The 23,488-nt window shown below is 32.8% G+C and overlaps 4 pseudogenes; 3 read left to right on the forward strand and 1 right to left on the reverse strand.

Annotated features, from left to right (window-relative positions):
- Nucleotides 1-922: 922 nt before the first annotated feature.
- LOC148849428 (auxin-responsive protein SAUR68 pseudogene) lies at nucleotides 923-1,369 on the forward strand (annotated as a pseudogene).
- A 2,845-nt stretch (nucleotides 1,370-4,214) lies between these two features.
- On the forward strand, nucleotides 4,215-4,661 carry LOC148849429 (auxin-responsive protein SAUR64 pseudogene; annotated as a pseudogene).
- Nucleotides 4,662-9,234: 4,573 nt separating this feature from the next.
- LOC148849430 (auxin-responsive protein SAUR67 pseudogene) lies at nucleotides 9,235-9,651 on the reverse strand (annotated as a pseudogene).
- Nucleotides 9,652-19,552: 9,901 nt separating this feature from the next.
- On the forward strand, nucleotides 19,553-19,999 carry LOC148849431 (auxin-responsive protein SAUR64 pseudogene; annotated as a pseudogene).
- Nucleotides 20,000-23,488: the final 3,489 nt, after the last annotated feature.

The raw sequence follows: 23,488 nt of genomic DNA on the forward strand, positions 1-23,488 counted from the left end.
GCAATGTTTGGTTTGAAGGAAAAGGTAGTCCTTTCCTTTCCCTGCAAACATAGCCTAATGGTCTGGTTTAGAAAAAAAAAAAAAAAAGCTAAGTTGGTAAAGCAGTTTGGAGTTTCCACTTGGGACATAGTTTAGGGCACCAAGCAAAAGCAAGTAGATCGATGATTCATAATAATAAGCCCACTGCCCACCCACCTATACAAGTTGGGTGTTCAGGTGAGAAAAGGATGGGTAATGGATGTGTGGACTCCGGATCTCCTGCCCACTAGAATTCTATCCACACCTACTCATAATACACTACCTCCCATGAATTGAGAACATCTCCCCCTGCATAATACTATGAAGAAGATGGGATGTTCTCTATGTATGGTTAAGATAAACGTGGGCAAAATTGTGATGGACAGGAGATCCGGACTCGAATGTGTGTATCCCCACAATGCTCTCATCATGTTGATTGTTGTTTCAAGAGATTATCTTCATCTTCAGAAGTATAGCAATACTTGAGTTTCAGTGGTCACCAACAATTTCATAGTCTATGAGTTGGCACATTAAATTAGTCTGACCCAGTATGTCGTCTAACCTAATTGATGATTGATGATTGATGATCGAGAAGAAAGGAATCCAATATTGGATGTGATGCCCCCCCATACCTACATGTACATCAGGTCAGGACCACTCACGTACCCAACAATCTAGCCATCATGCCAAGTTGCCACATGACTATGCATCCCATGCAACCCGACACAAGGAAAGCCACTCTTCTCTGGCTTGTCTCCGCTTGCAATTATATATATAACTAAGCTATGCCCATTGCTCTCTCCATCCCCAAAACAATCTCTTCTCAGAAACCCATCTGCAGCAAATCTCTTCCTTTAATTTTTTCCTCAAGACCTTTATTTCTCTCAAGCTCACACAACAAAACATGATCAACAACAGGAAGCTTCTTGCCATGGCAAGAAAGTGGCAGAAGTTGGCAGCCATCGGCAGGAGAAGAATCTCAACACCGCCAAGAACTAAACTGCAACGGGATGTAGATGAGTGCAGCGCAATGGTGGCTGTTAAAGATCACTTCGTTGTGTACACGGCTGATCAGAAACGTTTTGTTATTCCGTTGGCGTATCTCAACAATCCCATCTTCATTGAGTTACTCAGAATGTCCGAAGAAGAGTTTGGACTGCCAAGCGATGGGCCCATCACATTGCCATGCGACTCGGCGTTTGCAGAGTACATCATCTCAATGATGCAAAGATGTCCTTCAAGAGACTTAGAGAAGGCATTAGTTGTGACCCTATCTACATGTCGGTGCTCATTGTCTTCTTTTCTCCATCAAGAACCAAGAAATTGCCCTATACCTGTCAATGGCTTTTGAACAAGTCATATATTGCTATGACCCATTGGGACAATGCAATATCTTCAAATACTCTTCTTTTTTTTTTTTAATTTGTAAATAATTATACATATACAAATTTTGTAGTTGTATGATCAGCAGAATTTTTGAATGAAAAATATCGAGTTCACTTATTCATGCAAAATGTATATTGGTGTTCCCATACAAGATCAGTATTACTTGTTCCGGCAACCTGATCTTTTATCTTTAGAAGGGTCCAGGCGATGGGCCTATCTTCATAGAATTACTCCGAATATCTGAAGAGTTTGGACTACCAGGCGATGGGCCTATCACACTGTCTAAAGATTTATTGAGAAAATCATCAATTTGGTGCAAAGGCATCAGTCTGAAGATTTAGAGAAGACTGTCCTAGCGTCTCTCACCACTTGTCGTTGCTCGCTATCTTCACCTCTCTGAATCAAATAACCCACCTACACTTCTTACTGGATATTAAAGCAAATTTGGTGACCAATGGAGACGGGATCTCTAATACTTGTCAGGACAAATGCCTAACTTCTGTTTTGCAAAGATATATGATAGCATATATTAGGTGAATAGGTGGTACCGGTGTGGAAACCATGTATCAGATTAGGCGGTTGGTGGAACTTTAGTTTTTAATTTAAGTATGTAGTGATTGCTGGAATGAGAATATGTGGTTTAGCATTGGCCAATAGTCACACCTAATAAACAGGGAGGAGGGCTTTGAGGTTGTGTTTGGTTTGAAAGAAACAACCTTTTCCCTACCTTTTATTTCTAACCAAACACAGCCTCAAGGAAAGCCGTAGTTTAAAAATAGAAGTGTAACATTGATTCCACCTATAATTTTCTTTTCCTTTATTTTTCCACATTCACCTTTCCTAGACATGGTAAAAGGCAAAATTTAGAATAAATTAATAAAGGAGAAAAAAGAGACTTATAATTGAACATGTTCTTTATTTTTGTCTAGCTACAAATAATGTTCCAAGTTCTTAACCTCGCGATTTTATGGAAAAGAGTCTTACGTACGTTAAGAATGTTATCATAAACATAAGGCCTCATTCGTTTTCCGAAAAGTGGGGGGTTGGTGAGTACAGAAAAGAAATAAGTCTACATTTGTATTTTGGTATTAGTAGGTTCTACTAAAAACAAATGTCATTTACCTAAAATAATACCCTCTGAGAATTGGTGTACATTTTTATGTATAAAACATTCATTATAAACAATTTTATATACGGAATAAAAGAACATTAAATAATGTACTTATGGGGCCAAGTAAAACACTCACCAAGATGCTAATGAGCCCTAAGAATTTATTATCAGCCCCGAGTGGATCAATTAAACACCGCCCTGACCTTACAAACATCAAAAGGACAATCCTGACATTTTAACTAAGATATAGTGTCCTTGTAAAATCCTAGTGGGCCCCTATATCTAGAAAGCAACCTCGTCTATTTTTAACTTTATAATTTGTATTAGATACCTAATTGAATAAGAAGAGATACATGAGCCCACCCCTTTAATTCAATGGAGTCCACCCCTTTAATTCAATGGAGTAGTAGTTTTGCAAACAGGCAGTAGGGGTGTTCACAGTTTGGTTAACTGAATCATGGGTAATTTTTGTAAATTGAACTAGGATTATCGGATTTTCCATTTCTCCAAACCAAAATTGAACCAGTACCACCGGTTACCGGTCCACCGGTTTTGGTTTTTGACTGGTCCATTCTTTGGTTTTTTATTTTTCTATATTTATAATATTTATATTATATAGATACATGTATAATATTATATTATTAATAATAAAAAATATATAATATATTATGAATATTATAAAAATATATAATGTATATAATATATTTATAAATAAATTATTATAAATATAATATATGTATGTATTTATATATAATGAATATGTATTTATATATAATATATAGAAAATGTGTGATATATGTTAAAAATATATATAAAATATACATATAAATATATATATATATATATCTATCGGTTCGATAATCATCAGTTTTTTATAAGTTAACAAAAAATCAAACCGATCCTTTGATTTTTCAAAAAACACTAAACCAAAACTGAATTGATCAGTTTTCATGGACACCCCTAACAAGCACCCTATGTGGGGCTTCTTTTGTAAGTAGTCGTTGGAGTAGAGAAGGCACACTAGTTGGAATTTGCTGTTATGAATGGATATTTTTCTATTATGAAAACAACTGCAAGGTCAGCAAAAATAATAAACCATTCACATTGGAAAACCACCCCCTAAAATAAACAGGTTTAAAAGAACTCAAATAAATAAACAAGCTAAGTTGGTAAAGAAAACCAATTGCAATTTTGTCTTGGGGCAGAGTAGAGGGCACCAATCAAAAGCAAGTGGACAGTTTATATAGTAAGCCCACCCACCTAGCCACGTTATATGTCGAGTTGAGAAAAGGATGGATAATGGATGTATGGTCTGAAATTCAGACACAGAATATGTATCCCCTGTGGCCCACTCAGTGCTTCCCTTTGACTCCTTTGCCTAACCAATTGAGAAGAAAGAAATCCAACATCCAATGTGACGCCCTATTATCCCCACGAGGCCATCATATATTTACTCAACAATCTATCATGCCAAGTTGCCAAACTCTTTAATCTTGATGGAACTTAATAGTCCAATCATCACATGACTATGCATCCCATATGCAACCCGACATAAGGAAAGCTACTCTTCTCTGGAAATTCTATATAACTAAGCTATGCCCGTTGCTCTCTCTCCATCCCCAAAACAATCTCTCTTCTCTTTTTAGAAACCTCAGCGAATCTCGAGGCCCTTAATTTTTTCAAGCTCACATTACAGAATATGATCAACAACAGGAAGCTTCTTGCCATGGCAAGAAAGTGGCAGAAGTTGGCAGCCATCGGCAGGAGAAGAATCTCAGCATCGCCAAGAACTAAACTACAACGGGATGTAGATGAGTGCAGCGCAATGGTGGCTGTTAAAGATCACTTCGTTGTGTACACGGCTGATCAGAAACGTTGTGTTATTCCGTTGGCGTATCTCAACAATCCCATCTTCATAGAGTTACTCAGAATGTCCGAAGAAGAGTTTGGACTACCGAGCGATAGGCCTATAACATTGCCATGCGACGCGGCGTTTACAGAGTACATCATCTCGGTGGTGCAAAGACGTCCTTCAAGAGACTTAGAGAAGGCCTTAGTTGTGACCCTATCTACATATCAGTGCTCATTATCTTCTTCTCTCCATCAAGATCCGAATAATTGGCCTATACTCGTCAATGGCTTTTGAACAAGTCATATATTGCTGTGACCTGTGGGATCATGTAGGATCTTCAGTATTTTTTTTTTTCTTCTTTTTGAATTTGTAAATAATTATACATATACAAATACAAGTTCTGTTGCTGTATCTTCGGCAGAATTTATGGATGAAAATGATATCGAGCTCACTTTTACTCGTGCAGATATATGTTAGTGTTTCCATACTAGAGTAATACCTGTTCCGGCAACCTGATTCTTCTTCATCTTGACAAGTCCCCTCTTGTTTAACTAAAGTATAATTGTGATTGTGATCCAGTGGTTACTTTCCATGCTATTGATATATATGATAAATAACAATTAATGTTCTAGAAAGTTTGAGTTAGAATGGAAATTAAACATTTTTACTTGAGAACTAAATCATTAATTTTACACAGGGTGGTTGGGACTGACAATCGGGATCCACCATTTTGTGAGGAATTTGTGTCCCACAAGTGTCCCACAATTAATACATTTGGGAATATTTGCACACGCTCTATGGGGTGCCAACAAATATAACAATACTATTTTCCAAGAAAATAGTCTTCCAAAAATCAACATATTTGCATATATTATCCATCAAATTTAAGAGTGTTTTTATGGCTAAAATATTGTTTTCCAAATATAATGAAATAAATAAATCAAGCTAAATATAACAATACATCGAAAGTGTACCTTAAATGATGGGTTTTGACCTTCCATTGAATTGTTGGATTTGACAACCCTTAGGCCTTGCAAAAAAAAATAAAATAAATAAAATAAATAGTTTAGATTTAGAACATAAAGAATTGAAAGGGCCGTTTCACCTCAAATTAGGATGGAAAGACTAATTTAAGGAAAAATTTGACAAAGCTAGAGAGAGAAAGAGACGGAGAGAGTTTGGGAGAAAAATCAAGAGACATTTTGCGAAATAACCTAGATTATTCGTTTAATAAGGAAACAAAATTTTATGAAAGAGATATATCCACCATTTCGTTGAGTGGATATAGTTTCCAAAAATTTTAAAAGTAATAAATGAAAAACTATTGAAAATTGAGGTTTCCTAATGAGTAAGAGAAGTTTTGGAGAGGTTTCAAGGGGGAGAGATATTTTAGGAAGATTTTTACATAATTGGAAAATGGGGTTAATATAAGTAACCAAATGTAAGACAACAGTTTCCATTATGTAGTAGGACACGTTTTTGGTATCTTTTTTTAAATTAATATAATACATTTTGGTAATTATGTATATTAAGTTCCATTATATTTTTAATTTTTATTAAATAAATTTTAGCAATTTTAATCTTTTGTGTAAATTAATTTTAGATAAATTAATCATTTACCAAATTTCCCAAAAATAATTAGTCATAATTAATGAGAAAATTTACTAAAATAATATTTAGAAACTTCCAAAATAATTATATATTGTTAATTATTGTAAATTTACAGTAAATACAGTGATAGTTTACTGATGATTAATATTTTATAATTTATCGTACATTAAAACTTGATAGTTTACTTATAATTACTAATTAATAATTCAGTTAGTTATTAATTTATTCAGTAATTTACAATAAATCAGCAATTACTCTAAATTAAAATTTCTGATAGTTATTTATTTTTAATAAAATGTATTATTTATTTTCATTATTTGTTAGTATCAATTATTGAAAATTAACAATATCAATAGTTTTCTGATAATTACTAATTAATAACTCAGTTATTTCGTGATTTATTCAGTAGTTTATAATAATTTAGTAATTACTAGAAATTAACAATTACTGATGGCTATTGATTGTTATTTGACTGATAATTTATTGTTAATTTTCAAGATTTATTTACTGTACATATTGAAAATTAAGAGTAAATTTTGTGATAATTTACTGTTAATTTTAACAAAAAATATAAATATTGACAGTAAATTTTATGATAAGTTGCTATCAAGTATAACAAAAAATTGTAAATAGTTTGCTGAAATATCATTAGTTAACTATTAATTAATCAGTAATCTATATGTGATTTTTAGTTCATTTTTGGTTAATTATTAATTAAATAATTCATTAATTACTAAATAATTACCAAGATTATCAAATTAAACCGGTTCATAATTAAAAATTAAATAATTATAGTCAGGTTTGGATTGGATTAGAGTCCAATATGGGTTGCACCCAACCCATTTGTATCATCTTCCTAACCCGTTTAGACCTACAATATTTTCATTTTGGTGGGTGAGGTGGAAATGACTAACCTGTAAAAATTGCAACAAATTAAAAAACTTCCTTTTTCCCTCGCTCAATTCCAATTACAAAACCGCAACTTATACTTAGATTTGAAACTCAACAGATGTAGGATAGAGTGAAAATTTGATCTATTTCTAAACTAATCAATTATAAAAGCTCAATTCCAAAAATGAATGTACAACAAAGGAAAAAGAGATTGGGAGGGAGGGAGGGGGGAGGGGGGGATGAATGAACTAAATACCATTGTTATCAGGAATAAAAATAACCATTGTTATCTATGTGGCAGTTTCATTGGGTAGTGGAAGAGCTGTATCTTAAAAAAATTTCAATCCAAAAACTGAGACATCAATTAGGATATTTCAAAATAAGGGTATTGAATTTTGGGTAAAAATGTAAGAATAGAAGAAGACATAAGTAGGAAAAAAAGGAAGAGGATACTGTTTTGGATAGTTTCCTAAGGAAATACAATGCTGATTGAGGGGATGTTCTAATGTAGATGAGAATTTGGGTGGTGTGTTTTCATATTCACAACACACCTGTGGGGTGGATGCAGTGTGGATGAGAAGACACCACGCCCCAACATGGCAATCATTCTAAACCATGGATAAAGAAGTGTGGATTGAAACACACTATACCCTAACAGGTATTCTACAAGGTGTAGTGCATTTCCATCCACACCTTGTGTTATGATTCCATGCATCTCACCTACAACATGTAGGTCTCTAGTCAGATCGGACTTGGATCGGGTGTAGTAGAATCCATATATGATCCAACCACTGAGAACTTGCATCCGAGTCCAATTTGAAATCCAATCAGATTTAAAGACTCATATTTGAATTTGGGTCCTAATGGAATTGGGTCGGATTCAGATTTAACCTAACTATGCTTTAAATTTTTTAAAATATTAAAAAAATCAAAAATTCAATTCTTTTTCAACTTTTATATATAATAAATTAATGTAAATATAACATACTAAATTTATTATATATTCATATAATATAATACATAGAATATGTTTTTATAATTTTAAATATAATTATATAAAGTTTATATATTAAAATTAATAAAAATAATATCGGATTCGGATGGGGCCAAATCTGAATCCAATCTGATTATTAATCAAATGTGATTCTAACATCCAAATTAGATTCGATTACATAAATACATCATCTAAATATGAGATAATTGGATCAGATGTCGAATGGGCCTCGGATTTTCGGGTTTCATTGATAATCTAAACAACATGTAAGGTGATCTATGCTATTAATAAGAAAAAAATAATATTTTATTTTTTAGTAATATACATAATAAAAAATATTAATAATTACTAAGAGTAATTTAGGATGTTATTAATATTTGTAAATTAAAGTACAATTTAAAAATTAATAAATATTATAAAAATAAATAAATTCATTAGGTTGCCAAGAGTACTATTTTTATATAAAAATCATAATTAATAAAATACAAACATAATTAAAAAAATAATAAAATATACATATATTAAATTAAAAAATGTATGCAACATTAAATAATAATTATATAACAAGAAAGAAGTAATATTTTATTTTTTTAATAATATACATAATAAAAACATATAGGATGAGAAATTGGCTTGTGGTGTGGACCAATCCACGAGATGGTGTGGATAGATCCACACCACAAGCCAACCAAACACCTTAGTAGATTGTGGTGTGTTTCAAAACGTAATATATCATGGTCTGACCACAATACCAAACACCCACTAAATTTCAATCTAAAAGAAAGTTACGTTGAGAACTTTGGATGAGAAATTAGCCTGTAGTGTAGACTGATCCACGAGATAGTGTGGATAGATCCACATCACAGGCCAACTGTGGCTTAATGAAAAGGGTGGTTAGGGGTGAAAGGAATAATGGGAAAGAGTTAAATGAGAGAGCTGGGAAGGGGTAAGGGAAAAAGGAGATAGAGTTTAAAAAGGAAAAAGCATAAAAGGGGAAATGGAACCCAGATTTCCTACTCACTTTTCCTACCCACTCTCTACATGCCATGAATTGGAGCCACATATCTCTATTTAACTCTTTTTCATTATTCACGGCAGGTAGGAAAAGTGAGTAGAAAATCCCGAGTGCCTTTTACAGTGAATAATTTTCAAGATAAAAGATGAGGTTGCATGAGCAAATACATCTCTTGTATGGATTCACAAACATAGATTTGCATGAGTAAAGGTGAACTCGATTTCATTCTCATCCAAAAATTCTGCTGATGAAACAGCCATAAAATTTGTATATGTATAATTATTTACAAAATTGAAGAAAAAAAGAAGAAAAGTGTTAAAGATCATGGTCCCGATGGACATAGCAATATGACTTGCTCAAAAGCCATTGGCAAGTATAGGCTGATTACTCTGTTCTTGAAGGTGAGAAGAATATAATGAGCACCGACATGTAGATAGGGTCTTAACTAAGGCCTTCTCTAAGTCTTTTGAGGGACGTCTTTGCAACATTGAGATGATGTACTCTGCAAACGCCGAGTCACATGGCAAGATGATAGGCCCATTGCTTGATAGTCCAAACTCTTCTTCAGACATTCTGAGTAACTCTATGAAGATGGGATTGTTGAGATACGCCAACGGAATAACAAAACGTCTCTTATCAGCTGCGTACACAACAAAGTGATCTTTAACAGCCACCATTTCAATGCACTCATCCGCATCCCTTTGCAGTTTGGTTCTTGTTGACGAGATTCTTCTCCTGCCGATGGCTGCCAACTTCTGCCACTTTCTTGCCATGGCAATAAGCTTCCTATTGTTGATCATATTTTCTAATGTGAGATTGAAAAAATTGAAGGCCTCAAAGATGAAGGAAGATTTTTGCTGAGGTTTTAGAGAAAAGATTGTTTTGAGGGATGGAGAGAACAATGGTCATTACTTAGTTATATATAATTGTGAGTAGATACAAGGGATGCATCACATCCAATGTTGCAAGGGATGCATAGCCATGTGATAATTGAATTATTATGAGTCATCAAGATTAAAGAGTAGTTTGGCAACTTGGCACGATAGATTGACGAGTGAATGATGGAGGACGTAGGGCATCACATCCAATGTTGGATTTCTTTATTCTCAATCGGTTAGGTAGACAACATACTGGGTCCATCTATTTTAATGTGCCAATTCATAGACTGAAATTGCTGACAATCACTGAAGTACTAAATATTATACTGTTGAAGATGAAAATAATCATGTAATACAATGTACAAAGGAGTCAACATGATGAGTGCATTGTGGGGATACATTCTCTTAATTTCAGACAAAACATCTATTGCCCATCCTTTTCTCACATGCTTCTGCTTGGTGCCCTCAACTCTGCCCCATGACGAAACCACGAGTGATTGGTTTTACCAAGTTAGCTTGTTTGTTTATTTGAGTTCTTTGAAACCTGTTCATTAAGGGGGTCTTTGCAAATGTGAATGGTTCAGAAAAAGTATATGGGCCTGTTTGGCTTATAGGAATTGGGTTCCATAATCGAAATTGGAATGGGCCATTTCCATTCCAATTATTTGGTTCGATGGAATCAGAATCTCATTCTCATTGTTGGTGGAATGATATTATTCTATTTGAGTGTATGACCATTACTTCTCCCTCCATTCAAAATGAAATCTCATTCTAACTGATTCTAATTCCTTTTCTTATTTCTGTCTGAACCAAAGACTATGGGAATAGACTATTTCGATTCAAGTGCTGATGGATTTCAGTTCTCATTCCAATTCCAATTCCATCTGTAAATAAAAATGGAACTGATGAGAGCGGATTTGGCCCTCCATTGATATTGTGACACATGGCACCTCGGAACAACTAGATGACACTCGAAACCACTTAGGCAACAATTTGCCTTAGCCAACTTGATGGTGACCCACCTGGCAACCTGGCCTAGGCGTGACCTGGCGACCTAGCACAGGCGTTGACCTGGTGACCTGGCATAGGTGCGGACCTGGCGACCTGTGAGACGTGCTCATCGACAAATTCGGCATGTATATCCCAACACTCCCACGATCCTTGGAGGTTGGCCCACGTACCGAACAATCCGGAGGGTGGTCAACATGCATGGTGGTTGCCTCAGGGAATCTAAGACCACTTAGACAACTTCTCAAAAATCTCTGATGCGGTGCTTGAAGCCCACGCCAAACTATGCCTATATAAAGGCACCAACCCCAATGGCATAGGGGGGAAAGTAAACGTATTCTAGCTCTCATACTTTGTGATTTTTAGCTCGCAATCTATTATGAGAGTACTGACTTAAGCATCGGAGCGACCCTGCCGGGTTTGTCACCTGGGTTCTCTAACATTGATTCCTTGTAGATCTCTAAAGAACTACGAAGCTCAACAATCAATCCAGCTCGCCACCAAGCAGCTCGATCCTCTGGTCAGCTCGGCAACTAATAGGTAGCTTGGCACTCTAGTAAGCTCGGAAACTAATAGACAGCTCGGCACTCTAGTTAGCTCGTCACCTAATTTTCCTAGCTCGGCCCAGTCAGCTCATCACCTAACCTGCCTAGCTCGGCCTAGTCAGTTCGGCACCTAACCTTCCCAGCTCGTCACCTAATTTCCATTCCAATATTTTTCAATAATTATTTAATACATTTTAAATAAACTTTCAAAAATTTTATATCTTATAATTTTCAGAATGTTATTTTACAAAAATGTAATTTTATGGAAATTTTTTAAAATTTTATTACATTTGTGTAATTATGGAGATTTATTTGAAAATTATTTTAAATTATTATTAAATATTTATTTTGGCTAGGTAGTTTACTGACAAAATTATACTAATTTATGTGTTATTTTCTAATATAAATTAATCAATAATTCCATTTTCCAACATTATAATATTTTATTCCACATCTTCATTCGATTATTAAATATAATAGTAGCAATAACTAAAATTTTGTACTTTTAATAATTGTTTAATATAATTCTCAATTTTATAAAAATTAGTTATAGAGTTCAAAATGCTGTTAATTGACATGAATATAACAACATTTACCCAAAATACATTAAAAATTCATGATGAGTTAATTAATAATAATATTTATTAATTTTTTATAATTTATTAATCATATTTCTTAACTTTTAGTAATAACACTATTTAATTTTCATTGAATATGGGTTGGATTAAATATTAATAATATTTAACTTTTTATTAATTAATATGAATATTTTAAATGAAAGAGAGTGAATATAGATTCGAGGAGAGAAATTAAGAATTGATTGGGGAGTGGGGTAACATGATACGTTTCTAATGGCTTAAAGGAGATACATTGGAAGAGAGATTCTAGGAATATTTTTAGGTAGTTGTGTGGGGAATGGTGACATGGCTTAATGGATATATAGAATGAAGGGTGGGGGTAATGAAGCAAGGAGAGGCATGTTGACGTTGACAATCTTGTTATATATATATATATATATTTATATGTATATAGATAGATAGATAGATAGATAGATAGCGGGGACCCGTGAAATGGACAAGCTTTGTTAAGCAAAAACAAAATTATAGAAATGCACACAAGTACACAATTAACCAATCTCACCCACTACTTTTAATATTTTTTTTTGTAATACAAAAATAACAATAATTAATTTCAGGTAGGATTGTTCATGAAACGGAAGAAACTGACCAATCTAACACAATTCAATCTGAATTGGTTGATTTCTAAAATTTCGGATCGGCTTTGGTTCAATAATTTCTCAACCCAACTAGATTGGATCAGTTTTGGTTTGGCCATTTGTAAATTTTAATTTTAATTTTAATTTTAACTTTAATTTTAATTTTAAATTTTAAGTTTAAATCTTTTGAACAACCAACCAAACAAAAAATTGACCTAAACCGTTACAACCCAAGTTGGCTAGTTTACACTAATAGTTAGTTAGTTTTGGGTGATCAACTCCCCAACCTGACCAAGTTGATTTGGCTAGTCAATCAGCTTGCAAACCAAACTTAACCAACCAGTGAACACTCCTAATTTCAGCTAAATTAATAGTTTAAACTCTAATAATTATTGAAAAAATATATTGAAAATACATAATTATTGAAAATAATTTTATAATGAAAATACAATAGAGAACTAATAATAATACAATAATTACAAAAATATAATAAATACTAAAAATATATTAATTAGTCAATAAATAGTGTAATCTCAAATAATAGTTTGATCTCTAATAAATTTTTATATTTGATATTTTAAAAATAATTACATTTAATTATATTACTCTTAATTAATAAATACATTATTTATAAAATATTTATTAATATTGCTTTCAGTAAATATTTAATTCTTAAAATACTAAACTATTAATAATACTGTAATTATTAAATTACTGTATTTATTGAAAAAATATAATTACTATTAAATACAGTTGGAAAATAATTATTTAGTTACAATTAAAATATAAAAATATATTTATAAATAATTATTGAAATCATATTTATAAAAAAATAAATAATTACTGAAAATAATTAATATTTTCAATAACTGTTATTGTTAAATTATTACTAATAAATATAATTTTTTGATACTTATTTTCTATAATTATTAATTGACATAAGTGAAATTAGTTATTTACAATATTGTTTAGTTATTGAAATAATATTTTTATTTAAATTTTAGAATATTAATTATTTATTGAATTTAATAATCCATAAAATTATAATTTTACTATTATTACATAATTTGTTATTAACTTTGTAAAATATTAAATTATTATTAATATGAATATTATGAATTCTATTATAATTATTTTTTTACTTTTAAGATTTTTTTTTAGTTTATTACATAATTTCGTTATTTTAACTATTTAAAATTTTTCATGTTCAATATTTCGTTATTTAAATATTTAAATAATATGTAAATTTTTTAAAAATTTCCATTATTTGAACTTTATTTATTTTAATGTTATTACATATTATTAAATATGCTTTTATATTATTTAGCTAGTTTAATGTTTTTTATTTAATATTTTTATTTATTGAAATATTTAATTACTGTTTTATTTTGTAATATTAAATTTTTATTATTTGGATAACATTTAAATATATAATTTATATTGTTTCTACATAATTTCGTGATGAATTTTGTAAAACTATTGAATTATCAATAATATGAATATTGATAAATCTATTAATTTTTTGTGCTTTAAATAAATATTTTAAATTTAGTATATAATTTCATTATAACATTTTAATAGTTCTAATTTTTTTTAATTGAAACTTTCTATAGGCAACAAGTGAGGGAGAGGATAAATAGGAATTAAGATAGTTTAGGAGAGAATCTCTCTACTGAACTAGAGATAACTTTTGAGATAAATAGGAGTTAGAGATAGTTTAGGAGATAAATAGGAATTAGAGACAATTTAGGAGGAAGTGGGGAAAAGTGGTGCCACTTGGCTAAACATTAGAAAAGCATATCCCTCTTTCTTTATGGTTGTTAGAAATAATTAAGCATATGTGGAATTAAAAAAATAAGAACAAAAAACAGAAAATTAGAATGGGGGGTTTCTGAAAGGAGAGCTATGCTGACATGGCAGGACCAGTTTTAATAAATAAATATATATATATATATATATATATAAAGAAAGAGACAAACCTATTACTATGTATTAAAAAAAATTGGCCACATGGCCCACGTCAAATGACCTCTCCTTTTTCTAGCTCTTTCCCCAATAAGGCTTCTCCTTAGTTGCTTCTCTCTCCTCAAAAGACCATTCCTTACACTCTCAACTTTCCACCTCAGCAAGATCCCTCTCCCTTTTCCACCCTTATTTTTTAATGCTCACACTCAATCACATTTCAAACATTAATAAGAATTTGCCCCAAATAGTTTTAGGTTAATTTCCCACCTCTGTCTTCTCCCCACGGAGGAGTCGATTGAATTAGGGTCTTTCCCGTATTTCTTCAAGTATTATATTTTTTTATTGAGTTCGACTATGATATGGAAAAGATATGATATGGGAAAAACAACTGATCAATAAACTGAAATCACAAGCATGGTAGTAAATAAGGTGTTATTTATCAAAATTCATGGATGGGTTTTGATTGATCAAAACTCTTTCCATATCATATCTTTTCTGCACCATAGATTTTCTCTTTTTTATTTTCTTCTTCCCCTTCGTCTTGCTAGACGCTGAAACAATGGCTCCACCATATTGGTTAACCCTTGCAAACACATTGTGTAGTTATTCGAATATTTCTCTATCTTTCTCTTTTAGGGATTATTAAATTCAAAGAGAAGGGAAAAGACATGCTGGATTTTTCCCTTTTTGTCATGTCTCCTTTTTCCCCATGTTGATTCAACTTTGTTGATTCAACTTTGTCATGTCTCCTTTTGACATGAAGGTCCTTCCCTTTGTTGATTCAACTTCTTCATAGGGATAACTATGAATTTGTTTGAATTTTTTATTTTGTTGGGTGATCAGTAGGTTCAGTTGTCTTGGGGTAACCATTTGTTGGTCCAATTTTGTCTTAGGCTCTTTTTGCTTTTCAAGAAATTATTTGCATGAGTAAGTGAATTTACCCAAGTTCTTTTAATTCTTAAATAAATAAGACAATGATCGTTTTATCCATAAAATGTCACTATTAATAGGTGCAATTTTGTCCCATCCAAGTGTTGGCAATTTCCCCCTAGGTGGGAAAATTAATTACCCACCTTAGAAATGTGTATCACTTACCCAAATAAATAATAACTAGGGAAAATAAATTTTCCCTTGACCCCACATAAATATGAAAAAAGACATAGGTATTTTATTCAAAAGGAACCAATGTCACATTAACCAACTTTCCATCCTCTCAAAATCCAAATCATGAACAAGACCTTAGTGTTTGTTTTCATTGATGTTCCTAGTACTAGCTCATTTCTTGCTTGTTTTCGAGTGTACTAGTTTATTTCGCAGGATTCTTGTTTTGGTTCAACTTTTTGAGGTTTTTATCTTTGTTTATTATTTTCAATTTTATTTGATTTTTTTTTTGGTAATTGTACTTGCATTAGACGAATAACAATAGAATTGAAACTCAGAGCACATGTTGCAGATCTAATCATGGTTTTCAAAACCAGACCAGATCAGACGGTCAGACCGGAAAAACTAGGAACTGGTCAGGTGATTGGTTCCGTTTTTCCCCAAAATCGGATATTTGCAAAAAACATTGATTTGGTCAGAAAACCGCTGACGTGGGCGTTCAAACTGTTCAATGGTTTTGACGGTTTTTTATTTTTTATTTTTGTCAAAACAGGCCAACCATTCGGTTCAAATAGTCGGACTATTCGACTTGGGAACCGGACCCTAGACTAGTTCATTCTCCGAGTCTATTTTAAAAACCTTGGATCTAACTAGGGGTGGCAATTTTTCACCCAACCTGCTGAACCCACCCAACCCACCCATTTACTTGGCGGGTTGTGTGATCAACCCATCACCCAAGCCGCCCATTTAAATGGGTTGGATTGGGTTAGGTTGGGTTGTGGATAACCATTGGGTTAACCATGACAGACATAAGTATTAATTCCTTACCCTTTTTTTTATTTTCTTCATTTGAATTAAATAATTTATAATTAATGCATTAATTTTCTATTAATTATTGACTAAATTTAGTTTTGTCTTGAATCAACACACTTCACCGAACATAAATCCAAATCAATTTGACTCGAGTTCGGACCAGTTCAATGCGGTCTAACCTAATCCAGCATATACCAATATAGGTTGACCCAAATTTGAAATAGGCCTTGAGTGGGATGGTTTGGTACCGCTTGCTCTGCTCGGTTTTGGTCGTCCGTTCCAAATAGTATTCACATAGCCCGACCTGACCTAGTACAAGCCGGTCCAGGTCGACCTGAATTCGAAACGGTTTTGAGCATGATGGTTTAGTGTTTGCGTGCTTTGCTTGGTTTGGACCATCTGACCAACCAATATCAACACAACCTGACCCGAATCCAGACCGACCCAATTTACTTACGTTGACCCACTTCGAGTCTGGTCCGACTGGACTGATACAAATCTAAACGGTTCAACCGCCCTTGATGTGATTAACTCGAAGATAATCCAATTAGATAGTTCAAGTTGGTCTGACTGGTTTGAACCTAAGTAGTTCGGTCAAACCTAAAATCCGAACATAGTCAAATGGCTTCGCTGCTTGTGTAAAAATAACATGCATGTAATGTGATTTGAATCTTCACCACTTGTGTAAATAGTAACTACAATTACTACCAAATTATGACTAATTTATTTGTTAAGAGAGAATTTGTTTTTTATGTCTATAAATATAAGATTAATGGGTTTAGAAAAATTGGATTGAATTAAAGCAGATTTGGATTCAACCCAACCCATTTAATTTTATATAAGTGGGTCATTAATGGATTAGATTGAAATTCAACCTAAACCAAATCCAACCCAACCACCCAATTGTCACCACTAGATCTAACTACACCTGTTACTTCCGATATTCTCTTAATGGGGAGGGATGGTGACTAATGTGGATATAAGAAGTTAACAGTAATTCCATTTTATATTTTTGATATTTTAAATCGAAAACACAAAAATTATGATTTTTCTCATTGACCTTCTCAGTACATTATAGATAAGATATCATGAATGGCATTACAAGAAAAAAAATGTGGCGGTTTGGTTGGAAGTGAATAAGGATAATATTTGTGTGTTATATTTTTAATTTTTTATTATTTATAAATGCTAACTAACATTTCAAATCTTGAATTATGTTTTATGGGGATGCCTGTTTAAGACCATTTAGTGTGTGAAAGGTGTCCATTAGACAAGGTGCTCACACTCTTATCTCTGTATTTATATATCTTTAATCTTTTACCCCCAAAAAAGAACAATTGTTCATTATGACTGTATTTGATTGCATTGTAAATTTATTTGCACTGATGCAAAATTATAGTAATACAAATAATTTGGGTACAAATTTTGGTTTATTTTTTAATATATTTTATCTTACCTTGTTTGGTTACAATACAAATGAAGTCGAATAAGACCCAAAGCAAAATAAAATAAAATCTAAAATTAAATTAAATTAAAATTTGCATATTTTACATTTGTACTAATGAAAATAAAATTATGATCCGTGTACTTGATCTTGCAATCTCATATAAAAGTTATGGCCAAGGGCATATATCAACCTCAAGTAGTGCGCCAAACACCACCCTGATATCGTCTCCTGTAAGCACATGCATTCCAACTAACATTTATAAACTTGTCTCATCCCCTCTTGTATTTAGGGCAATGAAGAGCAGGACAATCCGTGTCTTGTTTGCTAAAAGAAAGATATGGTGTCCTTGTGAGATCCAAGTGGACCTCCATCCAGAAACAAACCCATCCTATCTTCGTACCACGTCCCTAATTGGCTAATTGCAGGAGATTAGAATGTCAGGTATATGCATAGGCCCACGCTCTAATTCAGTAATTTGCAAATATAAGGCCCCTTCTGGAAAGACAAAAGCTTTCCCATCAAATATTGGTTTTAAGCCGTCTGGATGAGCTCAAATCCACCACAGGAAAACCATCCCAAAAGGACTCTAAAAATCTAAATATTACTAATTCATGAAATTCCCATTCATCTGGTAATTATGATTCCCAACTGGGCCTTTGAGGGACAATGGGCAAAGGCCCATATAGGTGTCACGGTGGATTCATCAAGATTTTCCAAAATCTAATTGAAGGTCCATGTACGCATCTTGACACGCCAATTCCGTATGGTTTTTGGAAAATCTACTACCTATTCCTAGTTTAACATATACTAAAAAGGGAAAAACTTGGGCATCCCAACCTAAACATGATCTTTTGTATCAGTTGGCTTGAAAGTTACATCTATATATATATACGGCAGTTGAATTTTGGGCAGACAAAGTTACATTAAGGCTATGTTTGGCTTGAAGGAAAAGGTAGGGAAAAGAAAGGAAAGGTAGGGAAACCTTTACAATTCCCTACTTTCCCTTCCTTTCCCTGCAAACATAGCCTAATGATGTGGTTTAGATATATATAAAAAAAAAAAAAAAGCTAAGATGGTAAAGCGCTTGGTGTTTCCACTTGGGGCATAGTTTAGGGCACCAAGCAATATAGTAAGCCCACTGCTCACCCACCTAGGCAAGTTGGGTGTTCAGGTGAGAAAAGGATGGGAATTGGATGTGTGGAGAGAAATTAAGACGAAGAATGTGTGTCCCCACAATGCACTCATCATGTTGATTGTTATTTCTAGAAATTATCTTCATCTTCAGCAGTATGGCAATACTTGAGTTTCAGTGGTCACCAACAATTTCATAGTCTATGAGTTGGCACATTATATTAGTCGGACCCAGTATCTTGTCTTCCTAGCTGATGATGGAGAAGAAAGGAATCCAATATAGGATGTGATGCCCCCCCATACTTACATGTACATCAGGTCAGGACCACTCACGTACCCAACAATCTAGCCATCATGCCAAGTTGCCACATGACTATGCATCCCATGCAACCCGACACAAGAAAAGCTACTCTTCTCTGGTTTGTCTCCGCTTGCAATTATATATATAAGCTATGTCCATTCTCTCTCCCTCCCCAAAACAATCTCTTCTCAGAAACCTATCTGCAGCAAATCTCTTCCTTTAATTTTTTCCTCAAGACCCCTATTTCTCTCAAGCTCACACAACAAAACATGATCAACAACAGGAAGCTTCTTGCCATGGCAAGAAAGTGGCAGAAGTTGGCAGCCATCGGCAGGAGAAGAATCTCAACATCTTCAAGAACTAAACTGCAACGGGATGTAGATGAGTGCAGCGCAATGGTGGCTGTTAAAGATCACTTCGTTGTGTACACGGCTGATCAGAAACGTTTTGTTATTCCGTTGGCGTATCTCAACAATCCCATCTTCATAGAGTTACTCAGAATGTCCGAAGAAGAGTTCGGACTGCCGAGCGATGGTCCTATCACATTGCCATGCGACTCGGCGTTTGCAGAATACATCATCTCAATGATGCAAAGACGTCCTGCAAGAGACTTAGAGAAGGCATTAGTTGTGACCCTATCTACATATCGGTGCTCATTATCTTCTTCTCTCCATCAAGAACCAAGAAATTGCCCTATACTTGTCAATGGCTTTTGAACAAGCCTTATATTGCTATGACCCATTGAAACCATGATCTTCAATTATTCATTCCTTTTGTATATAATTATACATATACAAATTCTATAGCTGTATCATCAGCAGAATTTTTTAATGAAAATGAAATTGAGTTCGTAACATTTACTCGTGCAAATGTATGTTAGTATATATTCCCATACAAGAGTAGTACTTGTTCTGGTATATATCTTGAGAAGTGCCCACTTCCATAACCCAAGTCGAATTGTGATTCTGTGATTTCTATCCATGCTATTGCTCAAAAATAGCAATTAATGTTGTAAAATACCCGAATTAAAATATAAATTAAACATTTTAGCTTTAAAACTAAACCATTGATTTTATACATTGGTTAGAAAATCGGGATCTAAGCTTTAATGGGCGCTGTCAAAAAAATGAATACACATACAATCTTCCAGAAATCAACATGTGTTGATTATTTTTATTAGTGTTTTTATAGTAGTAAAAAGTTGTTTTCCCACCGTCCAAATGAAAAAAATATAAAGATACAACCAGCCAATCAGATTGAATCTTCTCTCCTAGATGATCTTCCAAATTGGACCATAGATGGCTGGTTTTGACCTTCTTCTGAATTAATTATTATATGTAAATTAGCTAAGCTCTTAATTAATGTTCTCATAACCAGGTCCATGCTGTTTTAGCTAAACAAGCTTATCTTTAAGACCGGGGTAATATGTACAAATGGACCGGGATAATTAGCATGGTTGCATATATATATATATATATATATATATAAATGGACCAGAGTTCAATGTGAATTTTTTTTTATTAGAATTATCCATACTTCTTTGTTTGAGAAAGGGTATAGAAGTCATTCTATTATATTTATTTTGTTATATTTAATGGCTATTAAAATGTCCATGATTATGCATTTAATCCATCTCTAATGGTAAGTAGGCCTATTCAGGGGCCGGGCTCAGGTTTGACTTTTGCCAAAATTTGAATGGAGCCTGGCCTGAAGCCCGAGCCCGATACAATGTAAGTCAGGCCCAAAACCCGACCCATGAATAGGTCTAATGGTAAGGGTTCAAAATGTAACTTCAATTATGACTTCCCTCCTCATTTAATCCCCTCTCATTTAGTCTTATACTTAAATTATTAACTCTCTTTTCTCTTATTAAATTTTATCAGTGTCTACATCTTTAACAATATAAACCCATGTACTTTAAAATTGATTACAAAACAAAACAATTTCTAATCCAAGTGGTGGCTTAGCAATTCAACCATCCGAATCAAATTAATCAGTCTACGAAATCATAGCTAGGTAATAAAATTTTTAAAATAGAAATAAATATAAAAAATTACAAAAAATGTCGAAAAAATTAGACAAACTTATGATATTTTTATTAACCAAATTAAAAAATTAAGTGTAATAAACAAGAATTATTTTTAGTGGCAATGAAAATGAAATACATAATTTAGAATTGACCAAAAATGAAATTATTTTACTACTTGGCAAAGATCAATAGTTCAAATTTATGGTCAAACATGTTAACCTTTTTTTATGTCATAAATAAATAATAAAAGTTATTAAATTATAAAAATACAAAGAATAAAAAAAAATACATAGATTTTGCAAAATAACATTTAGACACATCTATAATATCATATATTAATCATATTAAAAGAAAAGTAAGTGTGACATATTAGAATTATTTTTACACAAAAATACAAAAAAGTTATAGAAAAAATTGAATGCATCTATAATTCTATATTTACACTACTATTAAAAATATGAATATGATTGTGGAACTTTTTTTTTACTAAAATACTCATTTTTGAATTTAATCCCTAATTTATTATGAGGTTTAAATTGTAAATTGAAGTACTACTTTTCACCCCATTCAATTCCCTCTATTTAAATTTTATATTTTTTTGATAAATGAACAAAACAAAGATACACAAAAAAGACTAAATATTACAAAAATAAGAATCTAGCCAAGCAAATAGACCTGTCTATCAATAATACTTGAAACTTCACAACTTGATCCAATTATCACATATTTGGATGAGGTGTTTATGTAATCAAATGCGGATTATCCAATTAATAAAAAAAATACATAAAGTTTATAGAAAAATTGGATATATAATTACTATCATTATCATCATCTAGAATTACCACGTGCAAAGCACATGCAAATTACTAGTGTGTGTGTGTGTGTATATTGTGCTATGCAAGATTGGGTAGAACATCCCCGGTAGTCTACTAAATAGATAGAAATGGTTGCATATATATTTAAACAAACTCCTCTAAACAGGAAATTAGGACTATTATTTGGACCACAAGTTTGATTTAATATAACAATATTCTTGGTCATATTTGGGGAAGCTAGTGCTAGTATTCAAGCCTTTGTGATAAAAATGGAACTATTGTTGAGGACCTCTGGGTCTGGGTTGCACTACACCTTGCACATGGCTAACCATAGATGGGCCCAGCTTGCTCTCTTGGTCCATGCTAGCATGCCTCTCCTTACTCCATTACCCCTACCCTGCATTCTCCTTGACTCTCTATCCTCTCCCCTTCCCACCACTCCCATTAAGCCAAGGCAACAAATCCTCTCACTATTCCCTATGTTTTTCTTTCTTCTTACTTACTTTTTTTACTTTAATAGCTTTCTTCTACATTTTTCTGATTTTTTCCTTTCAATAATTGTTTGAAAAATGGGAATGGTGCATGCCAACTCAACAAAGATGTGTACGAATAAATTGGCCGGGATAGTTATATTCCACCTCCACGTCTCTTCTCCTAACTTCTCTTCTCTTAACCTTCAATATTTTCTACATTTTGCTGTCATGAACAGAGTTGGAATAATTATCTTCCACCTCCATGTTCCTTCTCTCTTCTTTTAGCCATCCATGTTCTCTCCATTTTGCTTAGTCTACCATTCCCCGTCCATATCATCCAAGCTCTTTTATAGGGCCCGTTACAAACCAATGCTATGGAGAGATGTTTCATAGGATTACATTTTGTAGGGCTTTTCAAATATTTCATTAGTTTATACAATTTCAAGGACCGAAACATAAGAGGGCTTGAGAGAGTTGAATTTATTGGAGGAACTACCTTAATTATACTCAAAAGGTGTTTGTCTAATCGATATTTTACCTTTTGAAGTTTTAAAGATTTTAGTTTGTTCCATCTGTTGAAGGTGCATGATTCATTTGGCTTAATGTGTACTATCACCTAATATGAAGTAGAGAGTCACAACATTCCTCAAGTTAGGATTATGAGATCGATACTTAAGTTGCTAATTTCTTAAGATCGAAACTTAAGTTGCTAATTTCTAAAGATCGGTACTTAAGTTGCTAACTTTACTAGCATAGTAGAAGTTTCAGTGATTACCAACAATTTCATAGTCGATGAGTTGGCACCATTAAATTAGATGGACACAATATGTCATCTACCTAATAGATTGAGAAGAAAGAAATCCAATAATGGATGTGATGCCCTGCTAT

This window comes from Nelumbo lutea, chromosome 6 (genome assembly GCF_056320005.1).
Source record: "Nelumbo lutea isolate HS-2025 chromosome 6, American lotus-T2T, whole genome shotgun sequence".
Classification (NCBI taxonomy): domain Eukaryota; kingdom Viridiplantae; phylum Streptophyta; class Magnoliopsida; order Proteales; family Nelumbonaceae; genus Nelumbo; species Nelumbo lutea.